The sequence below is a fragment of the Nycticebus coucang genome, chromosome 7 (assembly GCF_027406575.1).
Source record: "Nycticebus coucang isolate mNycCou1 chromosome 7, mNycCou1.pri, whole genome shotgun sequence".
Lineage (NCBI taxonomy): Eukaryota > Metazoa > Chordata > Mammalia > Primates > Lorisidae > Nycticebus > Nycticebus coucang.
The window spans coordinates 7,838,872-7,861,866 of NC_069786.1; positions in this window are offsets into that span (position 1 = coordinate 7,838,872).

A 22,995-nucleotide genomic window follows, 5' to 3' on the forward strand; every position below is an offset into this window, starting at 1 on the left:
CCATAACTAACTGGGATTTATCCTAGACGATAATATTAGTTTAACATAAAAAATCAGTTAATTCGGCGATATCTGAGCAACATGGCAGCCGAGTAACAGCTTCCTTGAAACTGGGCATGGGAGTCAGCAAGAGACTTCTGGACCCCAAGAGGACAAAAGCAGTGGAAAACTGGCAAGTGGTTCTGTGTGTTGGTTCCGTCTAATCCCACCGGCAGCTGCACAGCAACTCAAAGAGCAAGAGGAAGTGAAAGGAAAATTAGGGCAAGGAAACTGATAAAAGAAATCATTTATGAGAAAGAATCAGCAGAAAACTCCTGGCAACATGAAGAACCAGTCCAGAGCAACCCCTCCAAGGGACCATGATGTAGCTACTACAGAGGATTCCACCTATAAAGAAATGTTAGGAATGACAGAAAGGGAATTTAGAATACACATGATGAAAACAATGAAGGAAATGATGGAAACAATGAACGAAACTGCTGATAAAGTGGAAAATAACCAAAAGGAAATCCAAAAACAGAATCAAATAAGAGATGAACGATATGAAAAATATAGAAAGGATATTGCAGAACTGAAAGAACTGAAGCAGTCAATTAGGGAACTTAAAGATGCAATAGAAAGTATCAGCAACAGGTTAGACCATGCAGAAGAAAGAATTTCGGAGGTAGAGGACAAAGTTCTTGAGATAACTCAGATAGTTAAAGAGGCAGAAAAGAAGAGACAGAAAGCAGAACATTCACTGACAGAATTATGGGACTTTATGAAGCCTTCCAACATACTAGTTATAGGAATCCCAGAAAGGGAAGAAGAATGCCTCAGGGGGATGGAAGCCATACTAGACAATATTATAAATGAAAATTTCCCAAATATCACCAAAGATTCTGACACACTCCTTTCAGAGGGATATTGGACCCCAAGTCACCTCAACTCTAACCGAGCTTCTCCAAGACACATTATGATGAACCTACCCAAAGTCAAGAAAAAGAAAAGATTTTTCAACATGCCAGGAGTAAGTGCCAGTTGATCTACAGGGGCAAATCCATCAGGGTGAATGCAGACTTCTCTAATAAAACTTTTGAAGCATGAAGACAATGGTGATCTACTTTTAACCTACTTAAACAGAACAATTTCCAGCACAGAATTCTATATCCTGCTAAGCTAAGCTTTAAAACTGACAGAGAAATAAAATCCTTTACTGATATACAAACATTGAGGAAATTCGCCCCAACAGGACCAGTTCTAAAGGAAATAATTCAACCTGTTCTACACACTGACCATCACAATGGATAAGCACCAAAGAAAGAACACAGAAACTAAAGGAGAAAACCTAACTTCCACACTGATGCAAAAGATAAAACCAAGCAATGGACTCTCAAAAATAAGATGAATAGAATACTACCACACTTATCAATTATCTCAATAAATGTTAATGGCTTGAAGAGACATAGATTGTCTGACTGGATTAAAAAACACAAGCCATCCATTTGCTGTCTACAGGAAACACACCTGACTTCAAAAGACAAATTAAAACTCCAAGTCAAGGGTTGGAAGACAATTTTTCAGACAAACGGAATTGAGAAGAAAAGAGGAGTTGTGATCTTATTTTCAGGTACATGTGGATTTAAAGCAACTAAAGTCAAAAAAGACAAAGATGGTCACTTTATATTGGTCAAGGGAAAAATACAACAAGAAGATGTTTCAATTCTAAGTAGTTATGCACCCAATGTAAATGCTTCCAGATTCTTGAAATAGACCTCACTCAGTCTAAGCAATATGATATCCTATAATACCATTATAACAGGGGACTTTAACACTCCTCTTACAGAGCTGGACACATCCTCTAAACAGAAATTAAACAAAGATGTAAGAGATTTAAATGAGACCCTAGAACAACTATGCTTGATAGACGCATATAGAACACTCCATCCCAAAGACAAAGAATATACATTCTTCTCATCACCCCATGGAACATTCCCCAAAATTGATCACATCCTAGGCCTTAAAACAAACCTCAAAAATCAAAAGAATTGAAATTTTACCTTGTATCTTCTCAGACCATAAGGCACTAAAGGTGGAACTCAACTCTAACAAAAACGTTCAACCTCACACAAAGGCATGGAAATTAATCAACCTTCTGTTGAATGACAGATGGGTGTTGGAAGAAATAAAACAGAAAATTATTAACTTCCTTGAGCATAACAACAATGAAGACACAAACTACCAAAACCTGTGGGATACTGCAAAAGCAGTTTTGAGAGGAAAATTTATCACTTTAGATGCCTACGTTAGAAAAACAGAAAGAGAGCACATCAACAAACTCACAAACCATCTTATGGAATTGGAAAAAGAAGAACAATCTAAGCCTAAACTCAGTAGAAGAAAAGAAATATCCAAAATCAAATCAGAGATCATTGAAATTGAAAACAAAAGAATCATTCAGAAAATTAATGAAACAAGGAGTTGGTTTTTTGAAAAAATAAATAAAATAGATAAACCATTGGCCAGACTAACGAGGAATAGAAAAGTAAAATCTCTAGTAACCTCAATCAGAAATGATAAAGGGGAAATAACAACTGATCCCACAGAGATATAAGAGATCATCTCTGAATACTACCAGAAACTCTATGCCCAGAAATTTGACAATGTGAAGGAAATGGATCAATATTTGGAATCACACCCTCTCCCTAGACTTAGTCAGGAAGAAATAGAGCTCCTGAACAGACCAAATTCAAGCACTGAGATTAAAGAAACAATAAAAAAGCTTCCAACAAAAAAAATGCCAAGGTCCAGATCGCTTCACACCAGGATTATATCAAACCTTCAAGGAAGAGTTTATTCCTGTACTGCAGAAATTATTCCAAAAAACTGAGGAGGAAGGAATCTTTCCCCAACACGTTCTACAAAGGAAACATCACCCTGATACCAAAACCGGGAAAAGACCCAACCAAAAAGGAGAATTTCAGACCAATTTAACTCATGAATATAGATGCAAAATTTCTCAACAAAATCTTAGCCAATAGATTACACCTTATCATCAAAAAAGGCATACATCATGATTAAGTATGTTTCATCCTAGGGATGCAAGGCTGGTTTAACATACGCAAGTCCATAAACATTATCCAGAATATTAACAGAGGAAAAAATAAAGACCATATGATCTTCTCAATAGATGCAGAAAAAGCCTTCAATAAAATCCACCATCCTTTTCTAATTAGAACACTGAAGAGTATAGGCATAGGTGGCACGCTTCTGAAACTGATTGAAGCTATCTATGACAAACTCACAGGTAATATTTTATTGAATGGAGTCAAACTTAAAGCTTTTTCTCTTAGAACTTGAACCAAACAAGGTTGTCCTCTGTCACCATTACTTTTCAACATAGTGCTGGAAGTTCTAGCCAGTACAATTAGGCAAGACAAGGAAATAAAGGGAATCCAAATAGGAACAGAGGAGGTCAAACTTTCCCTCTTTGCTGATGACATGATCTTATACTTAGAGAACCCAAAAGACTCAACCACAACACTCCTGGAAGTCATCAAAAAATACAGTAATGTCTCGGGATATAAAATCAATGTTCACAAGTCAATAGCCTTTGTATACGCCAATAACAGTCAAGATGAGAAGCTAATTAAGGACATAACTCCCTTCACCATAGTTTCAAAGAAAATGAAATACCTAGGAATATACCTAACGAAGGAGGTGAATGACCTCTATAAAGAAAATTATGAACTCCTCAGAAAGGAAATAGCAGAGGACTTTAACAAATGGAAGAACATACCATGCTCATGGCTGTAAAGAATCAACATTATAAAATGTCTATACCTCCCAAAGCAATCTACCTATTCAATGCCATTCCTATTAAAATACCAAAATCACACTTTCCAGATTTGGAAAAAATGATTCTGTGTTTTATATGGAACCAGAAAAAACTCCTTATAGCTAAGGCAGTTCTTAGTAATAAAAATAAAGTTGGGAGCATCACCATACCAGATTTTAGGCTGTACTACAAAGCCATAGTGGTCAAGACAGCATAGTGCTGGCACAAAAATAGAGACATAGTCTCTTGGAATCGAATAGAAAACCAAGAAATGAAACTAACATCTTACAACCACCTAATTTTTGATAAACTAAACAAGGACATACCTTGGGGGAAAGACTCCCTATTCAATAAATGGTGTTGGGAGAACTGGATATCTACATGTAAAAGACTAAAACTGGACCCACATGTTTCTCCACTCACAAAAATTGATTCAAGATGGATAAAGGACTTAAATTTAAGGCATGAAACAATAAAAATTCTCAAAGCTCAGGAAAAACACTGGAAGATATTGGCCTGGGGAAAGACTTCATGAAGAAGACTGCCATGGCAATTGCAACAGCAACAAAAATAAACAAATGGGACTTAATTAAACTGAAAAGCTTCTGTACATCTAAGAAGACACAACCAAAGCAAAGAGACAACCTACACAATGGGAAAGGAAATTGCATATTTTGAATCAGACAAAAGTTTGATAAGTAGGAACTATAGAGAACTCAAATTAATCCACATGAAAAAAGCCAACAATCCCATATATCAATGGGCAAGAGACATGAATAGAACTTTCTCTAAAGATGACAGACGAATGGCTAACAAACACATGAAAAAATGTTCATCATCTCTATATATTAGAGAAATGCAAATCAAAACAACCCTGAGATATCATCTAACCCCAGTGAGAATGGCCCACATCACAAAATCTCAAAACTTCAGATGCTGGCATGGATGTGGAGAGAAGGGGACACTTTTACACTGCTGGTGAGACTGCAAACTAGTACAACCTTTCTGGAAGGAAGTATGGAGAAACCTCAAAGCACTCAAGCTAGACCTCCCATTTGATCCTGCAATCCCATTACTGAGCATTTACCCAGAAGGAAAAAATATCCTTTTATCATAAGGACACTTGTACTAGACTGTTTATTGTGGCTCAATTTACAATAGCCAAAATGTGGAAACAGCCTAAATGCCCACCAACCCAGGAATGGATTAACAAGCTGTGGTATATGTATACCATGGAATACTATTCAGCTATTTAAAAAAATGGAGACTTTACATCCTTTGTATTAACCTAGATGGAAGTAGAAGACATTATTCTTAGTAAAGCATCACAAGAATGGAGAAGCATGAATCCTATCTACTCAATTTTGATATGAGGACAATTAAGGACATGGTGGGGGTATGGGAAGGGGAGAGCAGAGAGAGAAAGAAGGAGGGAGGAGTGGAGAAAGGAAGAGCAGAGAGAGGGAAGGAGGGAGGGGTATGGGGCCTTGGTGTGTGACACACCTTCTGAGGGCAAGACATGATTGCAAGAGGGACTTTGCCTAACAAATGCAATCAGTGTAATCTAGTTTATTGTACACTCAATGAATCAACAATAAAAATAAATAAATAAATAACAAAAATCAGTTAATTCAATGCCCATATCAGTAGAATAAAAAACACGAAACACATAATCATGCCAATAAATGAAGAAAAAAAAATTGGCAAAAATCTCAGATCTTTCTGTGATAAAAGCACGCACCACCAGTTTAATAGAAGAAAACTTCATCAATCTGATAATGTGCATTACTTTAAAAACCTCATAGCTAGCATCATACGTAATGGTAAAAGCCTGAATGTTTTTTTCCTTTAGGATAAGAAACAAGACAAAAGGGCAATAAAGTGAGACTCTGTCTCTAGAAAAAATAAAAACTTATTGAAAGAAATTAAAGAAGACATAAATAAACAGAACAATAGCCCACACTCATGGATCAAAAGATACACTATTGTTAAGAAGGTAGTATTTTCCATATTTATCTAAATTCAATCCCTTTCTGAATCACAGCTAGAAAATTCAAGTAGAAATTTAAGAGACCCAGAATATTCAGAACAATCTTGAGAAAAAAACAGAAAGTTGTTTAAGACTCATACTCCATTATTTCAAAATTTACTGTAAAGCTAGTGAAGACAGTGTGTTATTGGCATGAGGATAGGAATATAGATCAACAGAATAGAATTAAGAGTACAAAAAAAAAACCTTTACATTTACAATCAATCGATTTTTTTTATAATGGGGAGAGAATACATTTTTCAAAAAATGATGCTAGGTTATCTGGATATCCACATGCAGAAAGAATGTAGCTGGGCTCCTTTTTCACATTATACACCAAAACTAAGTCCACTGGATCACAGACTCAAAGGTAAAAACTAAAACTATAAAGCACATAAAGTAAAATAAGAGTAAACCTTCACTATCTTTGATCAGGAAAAGCCTTCTTAGATATGGCACCAAAAGCACAAGTAACAAATGAAAAAAAAGATTAATTGAGTTTCGTCAAAAAGAATTACTTTTGCTCTTGAAAGGGCACCATTAAGAAAGTGATAGTACAATCTACATATCCACATAATGGGAGAGCATTTTTGCAAATCACACATCTGATGAGCGACTTGTACCTAGAATATATAAGAGACTTGTAATCATTCAATAATACAAGGTATGTAACCCAATTAAAATCTAGGGGGAAAAAAGATCTAAATAGACATTTCTTCAAACAAGATACACAAATGATGAATAAGCACATAAAACCATGATCAGCATTATTAGCCATCAGGGAAATAAAATCCAAATTACAAGAGAGAGGGAGAGACAAGATGGCGGACTGAAGCCAGCTTTCAACAGAGCCTCTGTCCAGGAGGAGAGTTAAGGGACAGGAATTTAGTAAGTATCCTGGTGGATTTGAGCCGCACCAAGAGAGAAGGTTGAACAATGCACATCAACACCGCTGAGGCAAGCTGTGATCACAAGGACACAAACAAAAGGTACAAAATCCACCACCAAGCGGACGGGAGTCCCCCTCCCCCATGAGACCGGCTCAAGAGCCCCACAATTAAACAAACGGGCAGAAATTAAAGGCCCTCCCACTACACTCCACGGGAGAGACCTTCTAAAAACTGGACCTACCTCCCCAACTAGGATGCCATGGCATTCTCCTGCCAGGCATAAAACTGTATAAAACTTTAAAAATCCTTTGCTGGCAACCCTGAACCCCCAACACTCCCCTCACACTCACTGAGGTCTGGAGGCCTGTCCCCCAGGAGTTCGGATTCTTGGGTGATTTCTCAAGGGGAGTGGACAGTGCCCGAACTGCAACTGGTCAGCGCTGACTCTGAGGCACGCGAGTGAGGAGAGGGCACCCAGCTAAGGGGGAGTCACGCCTCGGCGGCACTTCCATGCGGTGTGGTTCAGCAGCCCTCCCTGTGCATCAATACGGCCAGGCATAAAACTGAATGAAACTCTAGCTTCCCTCCACTCTCACGCGGGGTCTGGGGACCTGTCCCCCAGGAGTTTGGATCCTTGGGTGATTTCTCGAGGGGAGTGCACAGTGCCCGAGCCACAACTGGTCAGCACTGACTCTGAGACACACGAGTGAGGCGAGGGCACTCAGCTGAGGGGGAGTCACGCCTTGGTGGCACTTCCCTGCCATGTGGTGCAGCAGCCCCCCCCGGGCAACAATACGACCAGGCATAAAACTGAATGAAACTCTAGCTTCCCCTCACTCTCACTCGGGGGTCTGGGGGCCTGCCCCCCAGGAGTCCGGATTCTTGGGAGATGTCTCGAGGGGTGTGGACAGAGCATAAACTGCGGCCGCTCAGTGCTGACTCTGGGGCGCGAGAGAGACGATAAAAGGGTCAGCTGGGTGCCCACACCAGAGCAGCAGTTCCTGGAGGCAAATCAACAGCCGTTTTTTCTTTAACAGCAAAACGGCTCACTTCTGGATATTCTGAAGCCACACCCCTGTCTCCCTGGGCAACCAGAGGAGGCCACCAGTGAGGAAAGGATTTGCATGACACTGCTCACAAACCCGGGAAGCTTCCAGGGCAGGGCCGACTCAGAGAAGTAATCGGACACAAACCTCCAGGGGCAAAGACGTTTGAACTCAGAACAGCCCGTCTTCTGTAGGCGATTTTAGCAGAAACAGAGACAGAACCCCGCAAAGTTGCCTATTCTGTTCTGTTCGCAACATCAATCAGTGACGGGGCTAAGTCTAAGTGAACACCTCCCTCCCACCACCTGCATCAAGCACTCAAAGATGTCAGGCCCCATCTCCTCCTGCTAGATAGCGGCAGACTGCAGGGGCCTGGCAGACTTCCTTGCAATTCAGGCAGGTGCAAACCCCTGGAGTATCTGTTCACTACAGGTAACTGGGTTAGCCATCTCCAGAGATACCAGTGGCTGGGTCTGACGGAGGGGCAAAGTGGGGAAGGAGACATCAACCTTTCCAGACTGATCTATTTGCTAGGTGGCTCCTCCTGACTCCACGCAGCACTGGAGTTAGCCATATTAGAGGAGTCACCAGACTCCTGTGATCTAGTTCCCAGAGACCTCTTGAACTCTCCCACCCGAGACAGGTGCCAATTGAGACAATCGATTTGGACCTTTTGAACTGAACTAATAGACTGAGGACTTTTCAGGTGGTGCCCTGGGTATACGGTTGTAGGAAGGTTTGATTTTCCTTTCTCTTTTCCAATTGGTGCCAGAGGTGGGCGGGCGGGGTGACTTAATTGCTGGTTTTTCCACACAGCTGAGACTTCAAGCCAGAGTAAATGTTACAATAGGATCGAACAGAAACCAACTGAAAACAAGACAGTACCACTTCGCCCCACCACACAAGACAGGGCCCCAGTTTCTCAGTGCACAACACTGTACGGGCCCTTGATAAAGCCCCAGGGGAAAAATCAAAGGGAGTAAAATAACCATGGGGCAGAATCAGCAGAAAAACTCTGGTAACATGAATAACCAGAATAGATCAACACCCCAAGAAAAGATACGGCAGATGTGATTGAAGATCACATTCATAAACAACTGGCTGAGTTGTCAGAAATCAAATTCAGAATTTGGATTGCAGACAAGATTAATAAAATGGAATTAGGAATTTGAGGAGAAATTCAAAAGTTGTCTCAAGAATTTAACGAATTTAGGCGGCACCTGTGGCTCAGTGAGTAGGGCGCCGGCCCCATATGCCGAGGGTGGCAGGTTCAAACCCAGCCCCGGCCAAACTGCAACAACAAAGAAAAAAGAAAAAAAAAAATAGCCGGGCGTTGTGGCGGGTGCCTGTAGTCTCAGCTGCTCGGGAGGCTGAGGCAAGAGAATCGCGTAAGCCCAAGAGTTAGAGGTTGCTGTGAGCCGTGTGACGCCACGGCACTCTACCCGAGGGTGGTACAGTGAGACTCTGTCTCTACAAAAAAAAAAAAAAATAAAGAACTTAACGAATTTAAAGACAAAACCACCAAAGACTTAGACACACTGATGCAAGAATTTACAGCCCTCAAATATATGAAAAATACAGTAGAATCCCTCAGCAACAGAATGGACCAAGCAGAAGAAAGGATTTCTGACATTGAAGATAAAGTCTTCGAATGCTCCCAATCTCTCAAAGAGGAAGAGAAATGCAGAGCAAAAACGGATCATTCACTCAGAGAACTCTGGGATAATTCGAAGAAAAGCAATATACAAATAATGGGGATTTCGGAGAATGATGAAGTGGCCTCAAAGGGCACAGAGGCCCTTCTGCATGAAATTATGAAAGAAAATTTTCCAAACATGCCTAGAGAATCTGAAATTCAGATAGCAGACAGCTTCAGAAACCCAGCACGATTCAACCCCAATAAGTCATCCCCCAGGCATATCATAATTAGCTTCACTAAAGTTAATATGAAAGAGAAGATTCTCAAAGCAGCCCAGCGAAACAAAACCATTATGTACAAAGGAAAGAATATTAGAATAACTGCAGATCTCTCTGCTGAAACTTTTCAAGCCAGAAGAGGGTGGTCATCGACTTTTAATCTCCTAAAGCAAAATAACTTTCAACCCAGGATCTTGTATCCAGCTAAACTGAGTTTCATTTATGATGGAGAAATTAAATACTTCAATGACATTCATATGTTGAAAAAATTTGACATAAGTAAACCAGCCCTTCAGGATATTCTCAGACCTATCCTCCACAATGACCAACCCAATCCTATACCACAAAAGTAAACTCACTCAGAAACTTCGGATCAAACTCCAACTTCCACACTGGCAAAAGAATTAAAAATGTCCACTGGACCTTTGAAAAACTCGATACCCAAAATTCCACCAGACTTATCAATATTCTCCATTAATGTGAATGGCTTAAACTGTCCTCTAAAGAGGCATAGGTTAGCTGACTGGATACAAAAACTCAAACCAGATATTTGTTGCATACAAGAGTCACATCTCAACTTAAAAGACAAATACAGACTCAGGGTGAAAGGATGGTCATCCATATTTCAGGCAAATGGTAATCAGAAAAAAGCAGGTGTTGCAATTTTATTTGCAGATACAGTAGGCTTTAAACCATCAAAAGTAAGGAAGGAAAAGAATGGTCACTTCATATTTGTTAAGGGTAATACTCAATATGACGAGATCTCAATTATTAATATCTATGCACCCAACCAGAATGCACCTCAATTTATAACAGAAACTCTAACAGACATGAGCAACTTGATTTCCTCCAGCTCCATAATCGTCGGAGATTTCAACACTCCTTTGGCAGTGTTGGATCGATCCTCCAGCAAGAAGCTGAGCAAAGAAATCTTAGATTTAAACCTAACCATCCAATATTTAGATTTAGCAGACATCTACAGAACATTTCATCCCAACAAAACTGAATACACATACTTCTCATCAGCCCATGGAACTTACTCCAAAATTGACCACATTTTAGGTCACAAGTCTAACCTCAGTAAATTTAAAGGAATAGAAATTATTCCTTGCATCTTCTCAGACCATCATGGAATAAAACTTGAATTGAGTAACAACAGGAATCTGCATACTCATACAAAAACATGGAAGTTAAATAACCTTATGCTGAATGATAGCTGGATCAGAGATGAGATTAAGAAAGAAATCGCCAATTTTTTGGAACAAAACGACAATGAAGACACAAACTATCAGAACCTCTGGGACACTGCAAAGGCCGTTCTAAGAGGGAAATTTATAGCACTGCAAGCCTTCCTCAAGAGAACGGAAAGAGAGGAAGTTAACAACTTAATGGGACATCTCAAGCAACTGGAAAAGGAAGAACATTCCAACCCCAAACCCAGTAGAAGAAAAGAAATAACCAAAATCAGAGCAGAATTAAATGAAATTGAAAACAAAAGAATAATACAACAGATCAATAAATCAAAAAGCTGGTTTTTTGAAAAGGTCAACAAAATAGATAAACCTCTGGCCAACCTAATCAGAAAAAAAAGAGTAAAATCTCTAATATCATCAATCAGAAACAACAAAGATGAAATAACAACAGACTCCTCAGAAATCAAAAAAATCCTTAATGAATATTACAAAAAATTTTATTCTCAGAAATATGAAAATCTGAAGGAAATTGACTAATACTTGGAAGCACGCCACCTTCCAAGACTTAGCCAGAATCAAGTGAAAATGTTGAACAGACCCATATCAAGTTCAGAAATAGTCTCAACTATACAAAACCTCCCTAAAAAGAAAAGCCCGGGACCAGATGGTTTCACGACAGAATTCTACCAAACCTTTAAAGAGGAATTAGTACCTATGTTACTCAACCTGTTCCAAAAGTTAGAAAAAGAAGGAAGACTACCCAACACATTCTATGAAGCAACCATCACCCTGATTCCCAAACCAGGAAAAGACCCAACAAGAAAAGAAAATTATAGACCAATATCACTAATGAATATAGATGCAAAAATATTCAACAAGATCCTAACAAACAGAATCCAGCAACACATCAAACAAATTATACATCATGACCAAGTCGGTTTTATCCCAGGGTCTCAAGGCTGGTTCACTATATGTAAATCTATAAATGTAATTCAGCACATAAACAAGCTAAAAAATAAAGACCATATGATTCTCTCAATCGATGCAGAAAAAGCTTTTGATAATATCCAGCATCCCTTCATGATCAGAACACTCAAGAAAATTGGTCTAGAAGGGACTTTTCTTAAACTGATAGAGGCCATCTACAGCAAACCCACAGCCAATATCATATTGAATGAAGTTAAATTGGAATCATTTCCACTCAGATCAGGAACCAGACAAGGCTGCCCATTGTCTCCATTGCTTTTCAACATTGTAATGGAAGTTTTAGCTACCGCAATTAGGGAAGAAAAGACGATCAAGGGTATCCATATAGGGTCAGAAGAGATCAAACTCTCGCTCTTCGCAGATGATATGATTGTGTATCTGGAAAACACACTAGGGACTCTACTACAAAATTCCTAGAAGTGATCAAGGAATACAGCAGCGTCTCAGGTTACAAAATCAACATCCATAAATCGGTAGCCTTTATATACACCAACAACAGTCAAGTTGAAAAAGCAGTTAAGGACTCTATCCCATTCACAGTAGTGCCAAAGAAGATGAAATATTTGGGAATTTACCTAACAAAAGATGTGAAAGATCTCTATAAAGAGAACTATGAAACTCTAAGAAAAGAAATAGCTGAAAGTGTTAACAAATGGAAAAACATACCATGCTCATGGCTGGGAAGAATCAACATTATTAAAATGTCCATACTACCCAAAGCAATATATAATTTCAACACACTCCCTATTAAAGCTTCACTGTCATATTTTAAAGATCTTGAAAAAAGAATACTTCGTTTTATATGAAATCAGAAAAAAACCTCAAATAGCCAAGACATTACTCAGAAATAAAAACAAAACAGGAGGAATCACACTACCAGACCTCAGACTTTACTACAAATTGATAGTGATCAAAACAGCATGGTATTGGCACAAAAACAGAGAATTAGATATCTGGAACAGAATAGAGAACCAAGAGATGAATCCAGCTACTTACCGCTATTTGATCTTTGACAAGCCAATTAAAAACATTCAGTGGGGAAAAGATTCCCTATTTAACAAATGGTGCTGGGTGAAGTGGATGGCAACCTGCAGAAGACTGAAATTGGACCCACACCTTTCACCATTAACTAAGATAGACTCTCATTAGATTAAAGATTTAAACTTAAGACATGAAACTATAAAAATGCTAGAGGAGAGTGCAGGGAAAACCCTTGAAGAAATTGGTCTGGGCGAGTATTTCATGAGGAGGACCCCCCGGGCAACTGAAGCAGCTTCAAAAATACACTATTGGGACTTGATCAAACTAAAAAGCTTCTGCACAGCCAAGAACACAGTAAGTAAAGCAAGCAAACAGCCCTCAGAATGGGAGAAGATATTTGCAGGGTATATCTCTGACAAAGGTTTAATAACCAGAATCCACAGAGAACTCAAAGGCATCAGCAAGAAAAAAACAAGGGATCCTATCGCAGGCTGGGCAAGGGATTTGAAGAGAAACTTCTCTGAAGAAGACAGGCGCACGGCCTTCAGACATATGAAAAAATGCTCATCATCTTTAATCATCAGAGAAATGCAAATCAAAACTACTTTGAGATATCATCTAACTCCAGTGAGACTAGCCTATATCACAAAATCTCAAGACCAGAGATGTTGGCGTGGATGTGGAGAAAAGGGAACACTTCTGCACTGCTAGTGGGAATGCAAATTAATACATTCCTTTTGGAAAGATATATGGAGAACACTCAGAGATCTAAAAATAGATCTGCCATTCAATCCTGTAATTCCTCTGCTGGGCATATACCCAGAAGACCAAAAATCACAACATAACAAAGATATTTGTACCAGAATGTTTATTGCAGCCCTATTCATAATTGCTAAGTCATGGAAAAAGCCCAAGTGCCCATCGATCCACGAATGGATTAATAAATTGTGGTATATGTATACCATGGAATATTATGCAGCCTTAAAGAAAGATGGAGACTTTACCTCTTTCATGTTTACATGGATGGAGCTGGAACATATTCTCCTTAGTAAAGTATCTCAAGAATGGAAGAAAAAGTACCCAATGTACTCAGCCCTACTATGAAACTAATTTGGGGCTCTCACATGAAAGCTATAACCCAGTTACAACCTAAGAATAGGGGGAAGTGGGAAAGGGAGGGGAGGGGGGTGGGTAGAGGGAGGGAGATCAGTGGGATCATACCTGTGGTGCATCTTACAGGGGTATTTGCGAAGCTTGGTAAATGTAGAATGCAAATGTTTTGGCACAGTAACTGAGATAACGCCAGGAAGGCTATGTTAACCATTGTGATGAAAATGTGTCAAATGGTCTATGAAGCGAGTGTATGATGCCCCATGATCATATCAATGTATACAGTTATGATTTAATAAAAAAAATTAAACAAAAAAAATTACAAGAGATACCACTTCACCTCCACTAGAAAGGCTTTAATTAAAAAAAAAAAAAAAAACGCAGACTAACAAGTGTTGACAGAATATGAAGAAATCAGAATTTTCACACTTTGCTGGTGAGAATGTAAAATGATACCACCCGTGTGGAAAACAGTTTGACAGTTCCTAAAAATGTTGAACATGGAATTACCATATCAACAAGAAATTCCACTCCTAAGTATATACCGAAGACATTAATTCACAGGCTTTATCTCTAAGGTCATAGTAGCATCATTCGTGATTTCCAAAATGTAGAACCAACCCAAATGTCTATCTACTGATGAATAGATAAATAAAATGCAACATGTATGTCCATAAAATGGCTATCATTTGATCATAAAGAAGAATGAAGCGCTGACATGTGACAGTATTGAAGACATCATGCTGACTGAAAGCAGGCGGTCACAGGGGACCATGTATTATACATATGATTCTGTTTAGAGGAAATTTCCTCAATAGATAAATCTATAGAGAGAGAAGGGAAGTTACTGGTAGCCTAAGGCTAGGGCTGACTGGGGGAAAGTGAGGAGTAGCTGCTTATGGGCACAAAACTTCTCTCTTTCTCTCTCTCAGTCTCTCTTGGTCTCTTTTTAATCATTCTGCTCCTTAGATCCCCAGAATTTATTCGTTTTACAACTAAAAGTTTTTTACGCTTTAACCAACACCTCCTTCTCCTCTCCATCAGTTACCCTCTGCCTCTGTGAGTTTTACATCTTTAGGTTCTAAAATGTACTTGCCGTTCCACGTCTGGTTTATTTCATTTACCATAATGTCCTCCAAGTTTATCCATGTTGTGGCAAATGGCAGAATGTCCTTCTTTTGCACAGCTGAATAACATTCCATTAATTCTTTATTCGTTTATCTATCAATAGACATTTATGTTGTTTCTATAGCTTGGCTACTGTAAATAATGGTGCAATAATCATGAACGTGGAAGTGCAGATTATCTCTTCAAGACGCTCGTTTTGTTTTCTTTAAATATATGCCCAGAAGTAGGATTGCTGGATCATACGGCAGGTTTTGCAAACCTCCATTGCAAACCTCCATTGCTTTACCAAAAATGGCTATGCCAAATTTACATTCTCACCAACAGTGTGTAATGATTCCCTTTTATCCACACTCTCATCATCACCTTTTATTTCTTATCTTTTGATATTAGGCATCCCAACAGATGTGGAGGGATATCTCATTGTGGTTTTGATTCACGAGTCTTGGATGATTAGTAGTGTTGAGCACTTTTACATATACCTTTTGGCTACTCTACTTCCTCTTTGAAACACTGTCTACTCAGATCTTTTTACCATTATTTAACCTGGTTGTTATTTTGTTCTGTTTTTGTTTTGTTTGTTTCTGTGTATTATAGGGCTTTTTTGCCTATTGAGTTGTATGAGTTCTTTATATATTTTGGATATTAACTCCTCATCAGATGTATAGTGCGCACATATTTTCCTCTATTCCTTAGGTTGTCTTTACATTTTGTTGATTATTTCCTTTGCCACACTGAGCTATTTAGTTGGTTAGTACCACTTGTTTACTTTTGTTTTTGTGTCCTGTGCTTTTGGAGTCGTAGCCAAATTATCTCTGTCAAAACCAATGTCAAGAAGACTTTCTCTATGTTTTCTTCTAGGAGTTTTGTTTTTCCAGGTAATACATTTAAGTCTTTAATCCATTTGGGGGCTAATCCAGTTTCCCCAGAACCATTTCTTGAGGACACTATCCTTTCCCCATCACGTGGTCTTGATGTCCTCATCAAAGATTAGTTTAACTATGGGCGGCGCCTCTGGCTCAAGGAGTAGGGCGCCGGTCCCATATGCCAGAGGTGGTGTGTTCAAACCTAGCCCCAGCCAAAAAAAAAAAAAGATTAGTTTGACTATATGCACATGGGTTTATTTCTGAGCTCTCTATTTTTATTCCATGTGCCTGTGTGCCTGAGTTGGTGCCATCATCATATCATTTGGATCACTACAGCGTTGTAATTATTTTAAATTACAACTTATTCAAGATACGTTGGCTATTTGCAGTCTTTTGAGATTCCACAAAAACTTTAAGATTTTTTTTCTATTTCAGTGAAAAATGACATTGAAATTTTGATAAGGATTGCACTGAATCTGTAGATTACTTGGAAAGAATGGAAATTTTAGCAATTTTACCAGTGCATGAGCATGGAATATCTTTCCATTTATTTGTCTCATCTTAAATTTCTTCATTAACATCTTAGAGTACACAAATCTTTTTTACCTCCTTGATTAAATTTATTCCTAAGATTTTTATTCTTTTTGGTGCTATTATAAATGGAATTGTTTTCTTAATTTATTTTTCAGATAGCTTGTTGTTAGCATATAAAAGTGCAACTGATTTTAGTGTGTTGATTTCGCATCTTGCAACTACACTAAATTCATTTATAAGATTTTTTGGAAGACTATCATTTTCCGTATATAAGATAACATCATCAGCAAACAGAAACAATTTAGCTTTGTCCTTTCCTTTTGGATGCTTTTTATTTCTCTTTATTTCCTAATTAGTCTGTCTTAGACTTCCAGTGCTATGCTGAAGTAGTGAGAGTGGTCAACTTTGCCTTGTTCCTAAATCTTAGTGAATAGAGTTTTTAGCTTTTTATGGTTAAAGTATGATGTTAGCTAGATGCTTGATATGTATGACCTTTATGATGTTGAAGTATATTTCTTAAATAGCTAATTTGTTGAGTTTTTATTCTGAAAAGATGTTGAATTTTGTCAAATGATTTTTCTACATCTATTGAGAAGATCATATGGTTTTTATTCTTCAGTCTGTTAGTGTGGCATATGGTGTTTACTGATTTGCATATGTTGAATAATCTTTGCTTCCCAGGGATAAATCTCACTTGATCACACTGTATGATCCTTTTAATGTACTGTTAAATTTGGTTTGCTATAATTTTGTTGAGGATTTTTGCAACTATGCTCATCAAGGATATTGTCCTATCATTTCTTTTTCTTTAGTGACCTTTGCTGGTTTTGGTATGAAGTTAATTCTGGCCTCATAAAATGAGAAGAACAAGTATTAAAAAGAGGAATCAAACCTCTGATTTATAAAGTTTTAAGTTTATGAGGGTTCTCGGCTCTCCAGTCCTGAGGAAGACAGTGAGAAACATTGGCATTAATTCTTCTTTAAATGTTTAATAGAATTTACCCATGAGTCCTTCTCATCCTGGGATATTCTTTGTGGAGAGGTTTTTTTATTTGTTCAGACATTTTATAACTTTATGATTCAATCTTATAGATTGTACCTTTCTAGGAATCTTTTCTAGGCATTATTCAATTAGTTGGCATATAATTGTTCATAATAGTCTCTTATGATCCTATGTATTTCTTTGGTATCGGTTTGAAATGTCTCTTATTTCATTTGTAACTATATTTATTTGAATACTTTCTCTTTTTCTCTTGATTAGCCTAGCTATAGATTTGTCTACCTTTTTCATCTTTCCAAAAACTCAACATTTAGTTTTTTATTTTTTCAATTGCCCTTTTAGTTTGTATTTCTTTTATTTCTGATTTAATCCTTATTATTTTTTTCTTTCTGCTAACTTTGAGCTTTGTTCTTATTTTTCTAGTTTCTTGATGTATAAAGGTTGGTATGAAGTTGGTATGATGATGTGTAAAGATCTTTTTTTAATGTAGGCATTTGTCATTATAAATTCCTTCTTAGAACGGCTTCTGCTGCATACCCTAAGTTTCGGTATGTTGGGTTTCCATTTTTGTTTATGTCAAGATACTTTCTGATTTCTATTTTCATTTCTTCTTCAACCCATTGGTTGTTCAAAGAGTATGTTGTTTAATTTCTGCATATTTGTGATTTTTTTTTTTTTTTTTTGGTTTTCCTCCTATTACTGATTTTTAGTTACATATTGTTATGGTCATAAAAGATAAGTGATATAACTTCAATCTTACTAAATTTTCTTAGACTTGTTTTGTCGGCCAATATGTGATCTGTCATGGTGAACCAAGTATTCTTGGAACCAGGTACACTGAGAACAGGTGTGCTGTGTTCTTATTGAATGGAATGTTCTGTATATGTCTGCTGGGTCCGCTGGTCTATGGTATTGTTCAAATCTAATGTTTCTTTGTTGGTTTTCTAGGAGGTTTCTCTTTGAGTTGATAAAAATGTTCTAATTTGATTATGATCACGGTTACACCACAGTGTGAATATACTTCATTCTACTGAATTGTCTACTCTAAGTGAACAAGTTACACAGTATATAAATTACATCTCGATAAAAGCTGTAAGTTTAAAAAATAAAAATGAGATAGCCATACAAAGGCCAACTGTTTGATTCTTGACCTATCCACATATAGGGTGTTTTCCTTCTTTTTTTTTTTACTGTAATGCAATATCTCTCTGCAGTATGTCAGTGAACTAATTTTGCTTAACATGGTTGGAATTATTCAGATATAATGTGTATAAAGACAGTAGGTTAAGCTATGAAGGTGAAAATTTTGTGTCTGATGGATCACCTGAAACAAACCAGACATCTCTGGTCAACAAAATCACTGAGCTCATTGTATCTCACCAGAACCGCATATTTTTTTCATTGTTGTTTTCAACTTGTTGCTTTTTATTTATTTATTTATTTTTTTTTTTTTTTCAGTTTTTGGCCAGGGCTGGATTTGAACCCACCACCTCTGGCATGTGGGGCTGGCGCCCTACTCCTTTGAGCCACAGGCACCGCCCAACATGTTGCATATTTTTTTCATTGATGTTTTCACCTATTAATGTATGTCAGCTTAATAGGTGAACAATAATTACTACCTTTTTAAAAGTTTTATGCCATTCGTTAATATAAGCTAGAACATTTTGCCCAAGTATCACTTAATTTGAATTTCCTTTTCCTACCTGAAATGCTGTACTCATAGATTTCTTTAAGTTTTTTGTAGTTGTCCTCTTATCATCTATTAAATTTCACATTGTGCTTTCAAAAATAACAGTCATAAAGATCAATTTGTATGTAATCTCAAATGAATCTAATTTTAACTACTGCATAATTGTCTTTTATTGGCTCTACATATAATAGTTTACTAAATTATTTTCCTGATGGTAAGTATGTCTTTAATGTCTTTTCTTACACACACAAAACTCATAATACCCTTGGCATGAAACCATGTTCATATTTAGGTTATTATGTGGGAAGATGGCTAGAAACGGTAATAATAATGCTGAAAATGTGAGCTATTTCTCAAAGCTTGACACAACATACTTTCCAAACGGCTTGTAATAATTTATGTTCCTTCATTTCTCTAAAACTTTGAGTGCTTTAAAAATGAAAATTCATTTTTAAATGAATTTTCTTAGAGGGAGCATGTTCTTAATGCCTGAGAAAATCAGCTAGTCTGAAGAAACATTCTGCAAAAGGGGCGCACATTATTGCCCTCCAGATGAGGCCGCATGGTTGGCATTGTCATCCCCACCTGCTCTGTGTAAGTTCCCTTGGGTGGTGTTCATGCCACACTGTACCAACCCCAGGCAAACTGCACCGTGTTGGTAGAGACAGTCAGTCCCAGGCACCGTGTGCCTTCTGTGGGGCACTGCTTCTGGACACCTGCTCCCATGGGGGATGCTCTAAACAAGGGATGCATCTTCCCAGTCACTCTGCTAGCTAGCAGGGCACAAAGCACATTCTGGTATCGGCAGCTCCCAGACCTGCACACACAAACTGAAAGAAAGAGATACAAGGGGCCTTCTTCCAGATTATTCTTAAATCTGTTCTTCACATTTCCTGCCACATCCCCCACAGTGATCTCCACATGTCAAGCAACAGGAAGAGAAGGAAAAAACCACCCACAAATTTCCCCACAGAGCACCCCAGTGGGCCGTGGAGCTGGGGCAGGGTGACTTCAGTCTCAGAGAAACAGCCTTTTCCCAAAGATGGTGCCCTGAGAGATGTGCACTCACTCCATTTTCTGCAACGTGGAGCCACATTCCCCACAAATGTGCTGAAGAGCATCTTCAGAGGAAAGAGCAGCATGGCTGAGCACCAGCGCAGACTAATTGGAAGAGTATTTCTGGAAGAGCACACCATATGTTTTACATTTGCATCCAGTCTATAAATATCCCAGCAACAACTTGAGTCCATAAATACTGTATTCAGAATGTTTTGCTGGAAACGTCTTTCACTAGTCAGTCATCTGTTTACCAGTGCGACCGTTCATTGTCCCACTCATGTGGAATGATCGGCAAGATCAGGGTCAGGTTAGGAAATGAGTGGGTGCCAGAGATCCAGAGATGACCGAACACACTGTCCCCTGTGCCATTTGCTCTGGTCTCATGCCCACCAGGCTTGGGCCACCTCCAGGTAGAAAGTGACAGATGACACTTTAGCAAAAGCCTGGGCAGGAAGATGTGGATTCTTTAACAAAACTATCAAGAGACTGTGGTCAGGGAAAGGCCTGATAGATTGGCAGAACTAACCTTCTCCAGAGTGTTCTGTGCACCATAGGCAGGGCTGGGAGCTTTGCTATTCTTTGCCTTCACTGTGAATCTATGCTGCTAGAATTGTTATCTCTATTCCACCAATGAGAAAAACCTAAGCTTGACAAGATTAAGAATCTCACCATGTGAATAAGCCAGGATTCCCCCAAACCACACACTTGTAACAGGTGGCAAGACAGACAAACCTAAAGCATGGCCATCCATCTGTCAGAAGACTAGAAATCTCCGCCATTTGCTCTCTGGGTGTTAAACAGTCACATTGACAAAGTGATTTGAAATGAACACTCTTATTTTCTAGAGTAGAAAAGGCATTTAGGGAGGATGTTAGTGTTTCCATTTTTCAGACAAGAAAACTGAGGCTCAGAGAGGATAAGCTACTTGTTCAAAGCCACACAATTAGTAGAGAGATTTAGGAGTAGAATTTTGATTTTCTATTTCTATGCAGTGTCCATTCCACATGCTGAGGATACAAACGTTGTCTAGCAAGAGTGAAGAATCAAGCCATGACCAGCCAGCAGCATCTTGGAACATGTCCAGGGGTCCCACATTCTGTGCAAGGGGCCCTAGGTCTGGGCTGCTTTGATGGGTGGCAGGTGTGGAATCCAAAAGTCTCTGGCATCCAGTTCTACCTAGAGCAGGCAGGCCTAGGAAGGTGCTGCAGAGGCAACTTGCTAAGAACCTTCCAGATGCCTGAGTAGGGGTCCAAATGGAAGAAAATAATGGTTTTTCTAGTTAGCCCTGTGGTATTTTGTTCTCTCCACACTGCAAGCTGCAGGAGGGCAGGGATGTTTGTATTCCCCATGCCACACCCGAGCACCAGGTCTACCTGCTGCAGAGTCACTGTGAATGCAGGACTGAGGTGACTGCTGCAGGATGCATGTGCCACCAGACAGCCACTGGGCTAAGGCAGGGCAGAAGGCCACACTGCAGGGCCATGTCACCCGCACACACGGGCAGGACTAACTGCATTTGTAAACATTGACGGCATGGCCAGTGAGCCCTCCCTCAGGTGAAGGTCAGCTTCACCCCTGTGGAGAAGGGGCACAGTCTCTGCCCCACAGCCTGAGGCTCTGAGGGAAAGTGACAATGAACCAGCAGAGCAGTGCATTTCACATGAACTTGGTGCCACTAAGAAAGAAGAAATTGGTCATTAGAAATGACTGGCAGGCAGGGTGAACTGGCAGCTGGGTGTCCTGTCTCAGAAGGGTACATAGATGGAGGAACTCAAAGAGGGGACCTGCAAGAGGAGAAGCCCGAGAAAGTCCAGCGGAGCGGAAGTAGAGCAGTGCCGCCCGCCGCAGGTGGGTGCTGGGCAGCAATGGCGGAGGGCCTCGGGTTTGCTCTCCTAAGGCCAGGTGGCTGTGGTGCTATCAGACTTAGGGGAACCCCGGCTGCCACAGGCACATTGCGGGATTTACAGCAGCAGTGGCAGAAATCAGAGAACACGGATGAGACACCGGATCAGAGAGGAAAGCCTGACCTCAGCCGTGCAGTTTATTCCCGGCGTGTGGGCCAGCGGCCAGGAGAGGCTGCTCCTATTAGCTCACAGGAACCTCTGCATTGGTCACGTTGGTCCTGCAGTGATCACAGGAACCTCTGCTCATGAGGGGGAACAGCCCCTGGGAACTGAGGCTGAGAAGCCACATCATCCTTAGAAGATTTTCAGAGCTAGAAAGTAAGGGAGAACTGACAACACACGCCTGTTGGAAAGAAAGGCCAGTTGTCATGGACCCAGCATCCCTGCAGTCTTGATGAGTGTGCCAGATTGCACAGCGATCAGTCCCCAAGTACTGAGTGGTCTCTGTGGCACCTACACAGGTCAGGGTGAGCAGAGCATGACCAGCAACTACCACGCAGCTGCAGCCGAAGGCACTCTTTGGTACTTGCTCACAAAGTGCTGCCCCTGGCTTGGGCCTCCCCTGCTACAGAACAAACCCACTTCATGCATAGCCCAGGGCTGGGCCCACTGCATCACCCCCCAGGGACTCGGGGGCCAGGAAGCCAACACAACTACACTGACACTCTGGAGGCCGCTTTCACTGCGCAATGTGCACTCTTCCATCTGTGGTCCAGGGTCTGACTTTTCCCATTGGCATCAATGTCACTAACTTGTTATTGCAAAGGGTGACGTCTGAGACTTCGCAGGGCTGGACAGCGACCACTTGATTATGTCCAAACTCCATCCTTTGAAAAAGGCCAGAAGA